The sequence below is a fragment of the Castor canadensis genome, chromosome 1 (genome assembly GCF_047511655.1).
Source record: "Castor canadensis chromosome 1, mCasCan1.hap1v2, whole genome shotgun sequence".
NCBI lineage: Eukaryota > Metazoa > Chordata > Mammalia > Rodentia > Castoridae > Castor > Castor canadensis.
In genome coordinates, this window is record NC_133386.1 from 182,790,709 (window position 1) to 182,804,297 (window position 13,589).

General features: G+C 40.7%; 1 protein-coding gene across 16 annotated transcripts in view; it reads left to right on the forward strand.

The window, feature by feature from the left end:
- Cstpp1 (centriolar satellite-associated tubulin polyglutamylase complex regulator 1) overlaps positions 1-13,589 on the forward strand; it is a 220,558-nt gene that overhangs the window by 164,862 nt on the left and 42,107 nt on the right. The gene's annotated exons all lie outside the window — the stretch shown is intronic.

Genomic DNA, 13,589 nt, shown 5'->3' on the forward strand with positions numbered 1-13,589 from the left:
GCTGTTTATTCTTCAGTATGTTCCTTGAATCAAAGGCTCTGGATGGTTTTATTAAAGAGTGTTTGGGAGAGCGCCCTGGAACACTCCTCTTGGGCTCCGCTCACTGAAGAGGAACGATTGAGGCCTTTCATTTCCTGGACAGCATCCCTTTCGTTCATTGCTTACTGCAGTATAAAGTCTGCAGAACCTTCGTCAGAAACAGAGACTTTTGTTCTGTTTTTATGAGGTCCCATTACCTTCAGCACCTTGGTCTGTTGGACTCTAATTATGTAATGTTCTTGTCTTTGGACTACCTGAAACTAATAAATGCAGTCCATTCTGTCACACGGAGTTGTTTTGTTATTTTTGGTTCTATTTGGCACCAGTTCCGTCTTAGCAGTATTGTAATATTTTAAATGGTTCTTTAAATGAATTTTTTGGGGAAGGAAGGAAATATTCACCTGAACTCTGTTCTGTAAAGCGTGTGTGTGTGTGTGTGTGTGTTGGAAGATTCTCCTGAAATGTAATAAAATTTCTTCAAGTCTTAGAATTTAAGTATGTTGAATTACAAATTACTTCCTCCACTCCCACCCACTTCAGGAGAGATTTATATTGAAGAAGGTAACAAAAAATTAGGCAAACTGCTTCTCCACAATCCCTCCCAATTCCCTTTCAGCAGCAGCATGCTGGCACATGAGTGATCACTATACCCCAGTTCCTCTGGCAGCTATACTTTTCCCATGGCCTGCAAAATAGTGTCTTTCAGGTCTTCCAAAACTTGCATATGCTCACATGCACGTACACCAGTAACACAACCATATCTCTCCAAAATCTTGCAGAGGTATTCAAAGTTCACTTATGTCTGTAGGTAACGCAAACACTCAATACATTATAGGCACTCATACAATACCAAACAAACCCAGTATAAATGATAAGCAATAGTTTTGAATCTGACACAATCCTTAATTGCCACAGCCAGAGGCCAAAATGAAATTGGGTCACATATCTGAGAACTCTAGAAACTGGCATCCTGTAGCCCAACGTTCCACCAGGAGGTACACCCTGGAACAATGGAAGTCCAGAAGATACTTTCCCCTCACTTCCCTCCCAAGCCAGCACAGCTGTTTGGATGAAGACTATTTGCCATATATACACTGAGACTAAGATATATATACACACACCCTGGCTCTCCGCCTGATTCCTTCCGTGAAGTCCATCTGTTTATCTAGTTCCAAATCCCAAAAGGCAGTCACCAAAAAGTAAATAGTGAGAAGGGACAGGTTTTTTTTTTTTCTTTCTTTCTTGATAAACATGTTCCAATGAACAAAACAGATTTTGCAAACACATTCCATCTAGTAAATCTTAACCTCGCAGCTGTGTGAGAGGACTTGGAGGAGAGAAAGATGGAGCGTGGGAGGGACTCAGGATTTGATTATGGCTCACTCCTACAATCCTAGCTACTTGGGAGGCTGAGATAGAAAAGATCAAGGTTCAAGGCCAGCCCGGGCAAATAGTACATGAGACCCCATTTCCAAATAACCAGAGAAAAATAGAGGTGTAGCTCAAGTGGTAGAGCAGCTGCTTTACAAGCACAAAGCCCTGAGTTCAAACTTCAGTCCCACTAGAAAGTTCAGTAATCCACGAGACAGGGGCAATTCAGTTCTGTCTACTTCTTGCAGGATGGAAGTTTTCCTCATTCTAACCCCTCCTCCCAAACTTGGGATCTGAGATAGGCTCACCAAAGATAAAGATCTGGCTGCAAATATCAACTTCTTTATCTGCAAAGCCCGTCTACCCAAACTTGACCTTTAAGATAGAAGACAGGAGTTCAGGGCTCCAAACATGGAGAAATGATAAGAAGAAGGAAATGCTTACTACCTTGGTTTGATCATTTGTACATTTCAGCCATGTATTGAATGGGGTATCAATGAAAATGAAAAAATAAAGATTTTTCAAGTCTTTAGAGGACATATCCTGCATTCTCTTCTCCCTCCGACCCTGCTCTCAGCTGCTCCAACTGTAATGCCCCTCTGGATCCAGACAGTGGAGTGTTGCCACACAGCACCCCATCTAGCCTGTCTGCTTCACATCCAACCCACTTGAACTAAGCCAAATGAGGGACTGAGCTCAGCTCCAGAACTTGGATTTTGGAGATCAGGGACAAGCACAAGAAATTGACCTTTTGCCTCAAAGGCGGCTGGATGTTTTTATGTCTCTGTTCGATGTTGAATTGGCTCACTGAACCATTCAGGAGATGTTTTTTAAAAATGTTCTTCTCACTCCTCATTTTCGGGTCAGATGCTTTGGATAATCCAGTGGAATTCTCTCTGCTTCACTGCTGGTTGCTGCCAGACACAAGAGTGCTAAATCCTGTCAGTTGGTGACTTGAAATGATGATGTGTGAAGCAGTGCTGTGATCTGGACATCCCACGCTCATTCACATGGACTGCTTCACCAATTGTCCATGGCAGTGCATGGTGTCAGCATAGGAGGGAGTGTGATCTCTATAGTTCTTGCTTTATCATTATTCTGAGAACAGTGCACCTGCCCGTGTCCCCACCCTTCCCCATCGCAGTATGTCTCTCCAGTAATTGATAAGCCTTGGAATTCTGTTTCATTCAATATTGTTCGTTTCCCATGCCTCAGAGCAATTTCTTTAACAGATTGCAACATGCCAGAGACAGAGAAATAGCATTTGTGTGCAGAACTGGAAGGTGGGAAACAAAGCAGGAAACACTCCTGATGCTAGTTCAAATCTCCCTCTGTTGACACTTGCCCTTTCCCTCTTTCCCCTTTTCCCCTGTGGCCCCTTCTCATCTGGTCAGTTCTCAGCTCCAGTGATGCCCTCTCAAGGGGTTATCCTGGGGTTGGGCATGGCTCAAGTGGTAGTGTGCCTGCCTGCCTAGACTCTTGAGAACCCCTCCCCCCAGAAAGTTGTCCTCAACCTCCCGATCTAGTGTTGTCCTGCCCTTGACTTCTGAATGCCACACCATTCTCTTTTATTTGTCATCACTGTTTTGACTTCCTAAAAGTATTGTATTTGCCTACTTGTATATTGTCTATCTCTCCCATGCATACACACACCAGGATGTAAGTACCATGGCAATGGGGACTTTCATCTCTCTAATCCATGGCTGTCTCCTCAGAACCTAGCATGGTTTCTGGAATGCAGTTATTGAATGAATCAATAAAGTTTATTGAATAAATCAGTGATTGAGTCAATAAATGAACTCCCACAGCATGCATGGTTACTCTCAGAAAATGCTAAGGCAGACACATTGAGGAATGGAATGAAAATACACAGTTTCTTATATTTTTAATAATGGTTTTAATTACAAATTGAATGTGTTCACTCAAAGATCACATAAATTGAGACACTCTTCATTTCTTCTCAGACTAAATTCTCTGTTGAGTAGGTTGAGTCAGGGTTATCGAAACCAAGTGCTACAGACTTTCTTGCCAAGCTGGCATTGAGGCCACAAAGAATGCCCATTTCCAAATTTCCATTGGACAGTGCCTGGCTTTGCTTTCCCTAAGACAGGAGCCAGGAGAAACTGGCACAGTTTCGAGAAGTTTAAAGCCTAGCCTGCATATCTTCATCTAGACTTTATTATGTTCTTGCCTGCCTCCAGTTCCCAAAGAAACCACATTCCTGTCCGCAGTTTGGGGGCCTGCAGGCCTTCCTTTGTGAAAGCCATGGAGGCCATGTAGAATGTGCCTTAGGGCGGACCTGCCCAACATCAGACAGTATGGCAAGGGAATGCTTCCTTTTACCTTAGCAGACGCGTGGCACTCTTCAGAAGTCCTTCATCCAGATGAAAAGTGTTAGCTTCTTAGATGTCAGCCTTTGTCTTGTTGGGGCAAGATCGTGCCTAGTGTCAAGAGAGAGATATTAAAGATTAAAGAGCCTCCATGAGGGAAGGGGTTAGTTCTGTCTGAATCTCTTAATTTGTTCTCCCCCACTATCCCACCACCCCGCCCCACATACAAGTGTATTCATGTTGCTGGGCTCCCTGGCTTACTCCCCAGCAGTTTGTAGTCATTATTATCATGACTTTGTGGTCTCATTGATATCAGGATGGGTTTCAACTGCTGTAGGGGACGCTTCCACACTCCACTGCTTTTACTCTTTTTGGCTAACAACTCTTCTGTTGATTTCAGCTTTTAGCCAAGTCTATCCCACTCCACACCCCTCTCTTTCCCTGTCTTTTATTGATGCTATGTTGACTTTGCATGCCTCTGTTAGTTCAGTCTTCTGAGCACCTGCAGAGAATTAACCATCTCTCCATGCTACTAGGGAATCACCCAGGCCTTTGATCTATTCGATTTCTGTACTTTTGGAAACGTTGAAGGACTCTCTAACCCCACCAAAGTACACAAAATGTGCTATAGTCCTGCAGCCTGACCTTCTAGACTAGCTCTGCTTAGAGACCAGAAGATATTCATATAAATACAAATGGAGATACTATTTGTTCATTGTTTACTATATGCCAAACACTGTTCTAAGCACTTAACATGAATATCTCATATAATCTCCTTTAATGACTGAAAGGCCCTACATGAACTGGCCCCAGTTATTTCTCCAATCTTATCTCTTATTCCTTTTTCCTTATTGTCCTGGGTCTAGCTGGTATGGACCCACACCAGCTTCTGTGCTGTTTCTCTTAACCAACAAGCATACTTCCTGGTTGAGACATTTAGTGGCCATTCCCTCTGCCTGGACTGTGCTTTCCTGAGATGTCTATACTGGTTACAACTTAGCCACCTTCAACTCTTTGCTTAGGTGTTACCTTCTGTGTGAAACCTACCTAGACTACTCTGTATAGATTGTACCACCACTTCATCCTCACTCCCTGGCCAACTTGCTCTATTTTTTTTTTTTAACTATACTTATCACTTAGTTTATTGTGTACTTGTTTACTTTATTTTTTAATCTGTTTTCTCTGCTATAAGATAATCTCCATAAGGGCAATGAGCTTTCTTATTTGTTCCCTAATGTCTCCTAAGCACCTAAAAAACAGTAACTGGTACATAATAGATGCTAGATAACATCTATTGGGTTAGATGACTTTGACCTTTCAAAAACCCTGTGGGGTGGAGCTGGGGTTATAGCTTGGTAGTATAGCACTTGCCTAGCAGAACCTGGGTTCAACCCCTAGCACCACACACACACACACACACACACACACACACACACACACATACCCCAAAACTGTGAGGTAGTTATGGCTGTTTTCTCACTTCATTCATCCATTTATTCATTTATTTATTTTTGCAATACTGGGGTTTTAACTCAGAGCCTCACACTTGCTAGGCAAACATCTTTTTTTTCTGATGGTATTTTTTTTTAAGATAGGGTCACAAAAACTATTTGCATGGGGCTGACTTGAGCCACCATCCTCCTGATCTCTGCCTCCTCTCCCATTTTAAAAGTGATGAATTGAGGCTCAAGAGTTAAGTAACTGGGGCTGAGGGCATAGAATGCCTGTTTAGCAAGCATGAGACCCAGTACCACCCCCCCCCAAAAAAAAAAAAAAAAAAAGATTTAAGTAACTAACTTGTCCCAGGTCATTCATCCTGTAAGCAGTGGAGCTAGAATATGAACCTAGGATTGACTAACTCCAAAAAAATGTGCTTTCAACCTCAAGGTCAATCCTAAAAGTCACGTGAACTTTGTTTTAAAATGCAAATTCTTGCCTGTAATCTGAGCTCCTCAGGATATCAGGAGGATCATGGTTTGAAGCCAGCCCAAGCAAAAAGGTAGAGACCCAAAAGTTAGAGAGCCACAATAAGCTGGGCATGGTGGTTCACATCTGTAATTCCAGCTACAAAGTAGGCATTAAATAGGAGATCATGGTCTGAAGCTGGCTCCAGCCAAAAACAAGAGAACCCTATCTAAAAAGGTATCTAAAGCAGAAAGGGTTGGAGTATGGCTCAAGCGGTAGAGCACCTGCCTTGCAAGCACAAGGCCCTAAATTCAAACCCCAGTACTGCCAAATAACTAAATGCAGATTCTCACACCATGACCTCAGTTATTCTCCTTCTGCTTCCTATAGGTTTGAAGTGTACTTTGAGATATGTTGAAATAAAACTACATTGCCTTCAAGGTTTGGCATCTACATAGGGAGGTCCACAGCTAAAATTTATTAGACATTTTTTGTCTACTGAGTACAAGTCCTTGTGGTATATAAAACCAAATGAGTTGGAGTCCCTACCTTCAAGATTTGCCCTAATAGCACCTTGAAACCCTGCCTTGACTCTGCCAGACCATGTCATTTGAGCAAGCGTTAGGACTTAATTTTTTTTATCTGTAAAATGGAGATAATAATCAACTATCTGCTTGAGAGCAGAAAGCTACATCTATGATGCAGTGATTCCCAAGATCCCTTTAAATTGTAAAGTCACAAAACGGACATACTTCTCCTACTGAGAACAATGATGGATGGTAATGGGGCATACAGACAAGTAAACCAGCAATTCAGCCATTGGTGAGTACTGGATTACTTAAAAGCACATGCTTTAGATTCAGGCAGACCCATAATTCAAGACCTGAATGTTTGGGGAAATCACCTCCCCATGTCTGCAAGTAGAACAAGGTATAGACTACTTACCTTGTAGGACTGCTATGAGGGACCAAATGAGAGTAATGTTGTCCAGCACTTAGGAAGGCAGCTTAAAGACAGGTAATGCCATGAGGCAGTGCATAAGCAGTGATAAATTAAGTGGTTAAGAGATAGTAAATCAGCCAGGTGTAGTGGTGCATGCTTGTAATCCCAGCACTTGGGAGGCTGGGGCAGGAGGACTGTGAGTTCCAGGTCAGTGGGCTACATAGCAAGACTATCTCAAAACACCGTAAGAGTCAGGTGCCAGGCTCTCATCTGTAATCCGAGCTACTCAGGTGGCAGAGATCAGGAGGATCAAAGTTCCAAGCAAGCCCTGGGCAAATAGCCCTGGGTGGCAGGAGGAACCTTAAGGAAAAAAAATAGAGAAAGTAAATATAGAAAGACTCAGGAGAAGAGTTTAACAGTTTTAAACCCTGCTGTTTTAAAGATAATGTTTGGGTACTAATTTTTTTGTTGTTTTTAATATACTTTACATGAAAATCTTTTAAAAATATACTTAAATATACATATATACAGTGGCCTTCCCTGCCCTCTTAAATTTATTTAATTTATCTTGGCATCTATGTATCTTTAAAATCATAAATTATTTTACTATGCTGAAGATCAATGGATGTTCATGGTCTGTTGAAGTGCACACTGAATGTATCCAGATTGTATTTACAGTATTTTTTTTAGCTTCTGTGTTCTGTAATGCTGTTAATTTCTAATTTCTTACTGTCATCCCTGAACCTGCCTTATGTAAATCCTTTTTCTCTCCTGATTTACTTTGCTTGGTATTGAGCATTGAGCAACAAGATGGTCAAGTTTGTTTAAACTATGAGTATAATCAGAGTGTCTCAGAGGCCTGTAAGTTAGCCACATCGGTTTTAGTATGTGAATTTTGCAACACCTGTTTTGCCCACTTACAGACTTTTTGCTCACTTATGGACTTATTGGCATTTAGATATTTGAGATTGCCTATATAAATTAAGTTTTAAGTGGACTAGATATTACTATATAGTATATAGAAACTTGGAAAAAAAAACCATTTTCATTGTTCACAACTTCATTGGAAGTTAGTTCATTTTGTGAATTACACGTCTTTTACTCGAAAGTAAATAATTGGGGGTGGGGGCAGGGGGGAGAAATAAACCAAGCCTTGTATGCACATATGAATAATAAAAGAAAAATGAAAAAAATAAAATAAAAATAAATAAATAAATAAATAAATAAATAAATAAAAAAGAAAGTAAATAATTGATTGTTGGGCTGGGGCTGTAGCTCAGTGGTAGAGCACTTGCCTACCCTGTATTCAATCCCCAGCACTGAAAAAAACAAAAAAAGAAACTATCCATCTATACAAATAATTGATTATTTCTGTTGTCTTGATGAAAAAACTAAGGCGCAAAGAATAAGTAGCGTGCTCAAATAATGTATTCTGGCACAGTCTCCTAAGCCTTCCCATCTGCTCAGCCATACTATGCTCAAGTGGAAACCATTTTCTTAGGCTGTGGAAAGGAGGGGAAAACACCCATAAATACAGCTAACTGGAGTGAGCTTTTTCTTGCTCTCTTGTTACTATTGAACCTAACTGGGCCTAACTGACAAGAGATTCAGAAAGGACACAGGATAGACAGACAGACAGAAGGTTGGGGCCAGGTGTGTTGGGCGCTCGGGTGAAGACTCACAACAGTTTGGTTGCTTCTTTTCTCTATTATTTTCTTCATTTACTCTGCTTCTTTTCTCTGTCTTTATTCTTTAAGGCCTTACTCCTTTACAGTTCTTTAAAACCTTACTTCTAAAGTCTTTGTTCTTTCCATTCTTTAAAACCTCACTTCTAAAGTCTTTTCTGCTCTTTAAAGTCCCTTTCCTTAGACTTGCTCTGTCCCATGTTTTCTCTTAGCTGTTCTTTAGCATAATCTCTCTTAAAGTCTTTAAGACATAGGACTTGCACTGTCCTATGTTCTCTTTAGCTTTTCTTTAGCTGAGCTTTTCTAAAGCCTATATATAAAGTTCTAGGTGCAGACTTTCTATCAACCCCTCTTTAGCATTTCCCCTTTAGCAATTCTTTTCCCTTCAGCAATCCTCCCTTTAGCAATTCCCCTTTATCCATTCATTTTCCCCTTTGCGCAATCTCCCTCCAGCAATTCTCCCTTCAGCATTTTCCCTTCAGCAATCCTCCCTTCTAAAAGCCTCTCACATCCAAAAAGCCAAAAGCCTTTGCATCCTCCTTCAAGGAGTCTTTTATATCCAGTGGTAAACAGGGTGGAGCACCCTAGTCTGTGGCTAGGGATGTGCCGAACTCAGCCTACAGAACATTGGGCACAGCTGTGCTTAGGTCCAGCTCTCATAGACTTCTCTTAGTCCACTCCCCACAGCTAACAATTAGAAAAATGAAATCTATTGGGGAGTATTATAACTACTCAGTTCTATGCCTTGACTTTGATAGGTGCTTTTCCTGTCATTTCTTACTTCATCTGAAGGGGTATATTACCTTACTGGGCCAGCAGTGAGCCTGAACTGTGCCACTTGTAAGCCTGAATGTCTCCATAAAGGATGACTAAGGGACATGGTAGTAAAATACAAAAGTATATAAAGCTTATAAAATATTACCAGCTTTGTACCTGCTTTCCACTATGGACAAAACAAGGTATAAGAAAGGAACTAAATGGTACTCGGGTGATAGACCCACTGAGAATGAGGGATCTGGAAACAGACATAACAACCTCTCTGGATGTGTTCTCTCTTACCCCTTCACACCTCCCTTCTTTTGTTCCTTCTTTCTTCTTTTTTGACAGCTTTATTGAGTTATATTTTATATACCATAAGCCTGGGTGACTTTTTCTGAAACAAATTTTATTATTCTGATCACAAGAACCAGAGTTAAGCACTAAAGACCTAACTTCCTTCCACTAGGCCCCATGTGGGGTTCCTAGAAGTGGACGGTTCCACTTCCAGGCTGGTAAAGTAGCTCAAGTGGTTAGAACTTTTGTATATTCCACTCTTTGTAAATTTATATTCTTTTTAAATTTTTTAAAGCAAAGATGGGATCACATTTTCCATTAATATCATGAGGTCTATTTTATTTTTATCATAAACTTATTTAGTAAGCTGAATTAAATCTTTACTGTGAGTTTCCAGGGAGAAAGTCTTTACCTGGGGTTGAAAGGAAGAGGTGTGCAGTGGCCAGACTGGTACATAAGAAGCACGAGTGTCATTTAGTGGTAAGCTGAAAACGGTATCCTCATCCTCAATTCCAGCTGATGTGGCATACAGAAATGCTGACCTAGTATTGCCAGATCTTCTGGTTTCTACAAAAAGAGACACCTGAGGTGCCAAGTATGGTGACACACACCTATAATCCAGCACCTAGGAGACAGGGACAGGAGGATCTCTCTGTTGAGGCCAGCCTAAGCTACATACCAAGTTCAAGTTCAAGGCCAGGCTGAGCTACTTAGCAAGACCCTATGTCAAGAAAACCAAGGACTGAGGATGTAGTTCATTGGTAGAGCATTTGCTAGCATGTGCAAGGCCCTGGGTTCAATCCCCAACAACAACAAAAATCCTGAAATCTTGATTGTGTTTTGGAAAATATCTTGATTTTTTTTAATATTTTGATTCCAATTTTAAAAAACACAGTTCAAGTCAAACAAAACCTTCATAGACAGTGAGTGCTAAGAGCTTCACAAGTACAATTATTATTAAGAACCAGCAATGAATAAAAGAGTGAAAATCCTTGCCCTTTTGGAGTTTGCATTCTAATGGGGACACAGGCAATACTGTCTAGTTACTATACTTTGGATCCTATGTGTTGAAGGTTTAGTCCCTAGCCCCTGGTGCTATTGGGAGGTAGTAGAACCTTTTTTTTTTTTTTTTTTTTTTTGAGATTCTGGACGTTGGGGGTTGAACTCAGGGTCTTATGCTTGTTAGGCAAGTGCTGTACCACTTGAGCTACTCTACCAGCCTGGAAGTAGAATCTTCCACTTCTAGGAACCCCAGTTGGGGCTTAGTGGAAGGAAGTTAGGTCATTAGGGACATGCCAGTAAAGGGGATATTTCCTCTCTCTCTCTTTACTTCCTATCTGCTGTAAGGTGAACAACTTCTTCCACCACATGCTCTCGCAATGATGTACTGTGCTACCACAGCCCAAATCAACAGGGCCAAGTGTTCATGAACTGAAACCTCTGAAACCAGGAGCCAAAGTGAATCTCTTCCCTTATTATCTCAGGTGTTTGCTATAGTAATGGAAAGCTGACTAGTATAGCAGTTTAAAAATATATAGTAGCTCATATAGTGATATGCAGAAAAATAAAGCAAGGGAAATGAGACAGGAATAGCAGGAAATAGCCAGGGAAGTTTTACTGACCAGATGGCATTTGAGCAGAGACCTGAAGGAGGTAAGGGGTATGCAGGTATTTAGGAAAAGAGGGGACACCAGGTACAAAAACCTGAGGCAAGGGTCTGGGAGTTTAGCTTAGTGGGAGGGTGCTTCCTAGCTTGCAGGAGGCCCTGGGTTTGATGCCTGCAACACACACACAAAAAAAAAAAAATGCCTGAAGCAAGAGCATGCTTGACATATTCAAGGATCAGCAAAGCTGGAATATTCTGAGCAAGTAGTGAATAAAGTCGAGTCCCCATTGAGTAGAGTCGTAGAGTCTGGGAGGAAAGAATTTATGATGTTTGAAGGATAAGGAAACTAGAGTTCAAAGAAGTATGCCCAAACTTTACCACTAGGAAATAGTAGAGCATTTTGAACCCAGGGTTGACTTAATTCCAAATCCACATTCTTGGTTACTTGAAGCAATGCATCACAGCATTCACACTCTTCTAGTAAGAATTGTGTTCCTTGGATTCAAGTTATGCCCTCCCCATCTTTGTGCTACTGTCTCAACTACAGAGAATTACAGTGAAGAATTCTAAAATGTTAGACCCAAAAGAACCTGGGATTATTGAGATAAAAGGTTTGCACATTTTTAAAATAATTCTTTGGGTATTTGTTTTGTTTTTCTGAGACACATGTTGCCCAGGTTGGTTTTAGACTGCTAAGCTGAAGGAGTCCTCCTGTCTCTACCTCCCACATGCTGGGACTACAGGCACATACCACTGTGCCCCACTTAAATAATTCTTCTTTTTTCTTTTTTTTTTTTTTTTTTTGGCAGTACTGGGGCTTGAACTCAGGGCCTCCACCTTGAGCTACTCTACCAGCCCTATTTTTGTGAAGGGTTTTTTGAAATAGGGTCTTGCAGGATTATTTGCCCTTGCTGGCTTTGAACTTCGATCCTCCTAATCTCTGCCTCCTGAGTAGCTAGGATTATAGGTATGAGCCACCGGCACCTGACTGCTTAAATAATTCTTAATGGTCTTATTTTTTAAAGACACTTTGATGTCCTTTCACTGCTTATACTTTTGCTTATTTTCTTATTTTTCAAAATAGACTATACATGAGCACAACAAAAATTCAAAAGGTCAAAAAGGTACACAATTTTGCATTCCTTAGAATATGTTTAGCCTGGCGCTGGTGGCTCACCCCTGTAATCCTAGCTACTCAGGAGGCAAAGATCAAGAGGATCGCCTATCTCGAAACACCCTTCACCAAAAAGGCTGGTGGACTGGCTCAGGGTGTAGGCCCTAAGTTCAAACCCCATACTCTAAAATATATATATATATATTTTAAACTTTGTGAATTGGAATACATTACTAATACGAGGGGCTTCGTTGTGACAATTCCGTGCATCTATACAGTATACTTTGTACAAGTTCACTCCCTCCATTATGTTCTCATTCCCCATCCTTCCTCCTAAAATATATTTCACTTTACCTAATCAGCGCTAATCATTTACATGTGAGGCAAGACAGATACAGAAACTGAGGCACAAAGAGTTGCTATCTAATTGGAAGCCAGGTACCTAATCCTAACACCATTGAGTAGATCAGACTTTTGGTCTTTTATAATATTTGTGCATAAAAGAAATCAGTGAGCTTTGATGCCACTGGGGTATTTTTTATCTTTTTCCTTTTCTTTTTGTATCCCTGCCAGTTCCAGTGAAAGGTAAGGCTTAAGGTTCAGAAAGCCTAACTATCATGTCATGCATTTCTCAGGATGCAGAGCATATCATTTTGTTCACATTTTTTATTAAAATAAGATGAGTGATTCACTTGCATTATAGGCAGAGGATCTTTTACCAGGAAAACCATATTTTAAAAAACAAAGTTGATGGCTTTTAGGAGCACAAACTGCTAACATCAATTTTCTTTCCTCCAGTCCCAAAAGAGACACTCTTCTGTCTCTAGCTGCCTCTTCTCTTACCCACATATGCATATATAATTATGGACATGGTACATTGCATATGCCCACAAAAGACAAGAAACGGCAGGAAAGACAAAGGTGGGTTCATCTGAAGAGATGTGTATGTTTATCTGTATCCAACCCTGTTCCTACTTCTTGCCATTGCTGTTTCTGAAGACTGTCTTTGAGTCTGTGGGTAATCGTAAAGCATTATCATTAGTAGATCCTGACAGGAGAGCAGTATGCCTACATGCTGGCAACAGCCTTCCCCTATTTGCCTGTCCATTGAGAACCAAAGAACTTAAGTGGTTGTTTTTTTATTTTTAGTCTGTCTTGGTTCAACTCAGCCTCAGTGAGTAACCCACTAGCCACTGCTTCTGTTTATATTTATTTAGAAAAGAAGGAAAACGCATTTGAAGCAAATCAAATGCATAATCTGGTCCATTTATTTATCCTGCGGCTGTTTTAGACAGTGGAAAACTCAGAAATAATAATTTTTTAATTAGTTTTTGTTGTCTGTGGCTTGCTTGCTTAAGACCTCATCAGACAGCTTTGCTGACAGCTTATAAAATTCTATCCTAACTATTAACCTGATTTTAAATTGGTAAGAAGGTAATTAGAAGTGTGTATGTGTGTGTGTGTGTGTGTGTGTGTTCGTGTAAAATATATTTTTCTCTCTGGGCGCCAGTGGCTCACTCCTGTAATCCTAGCTACTCAGGAGG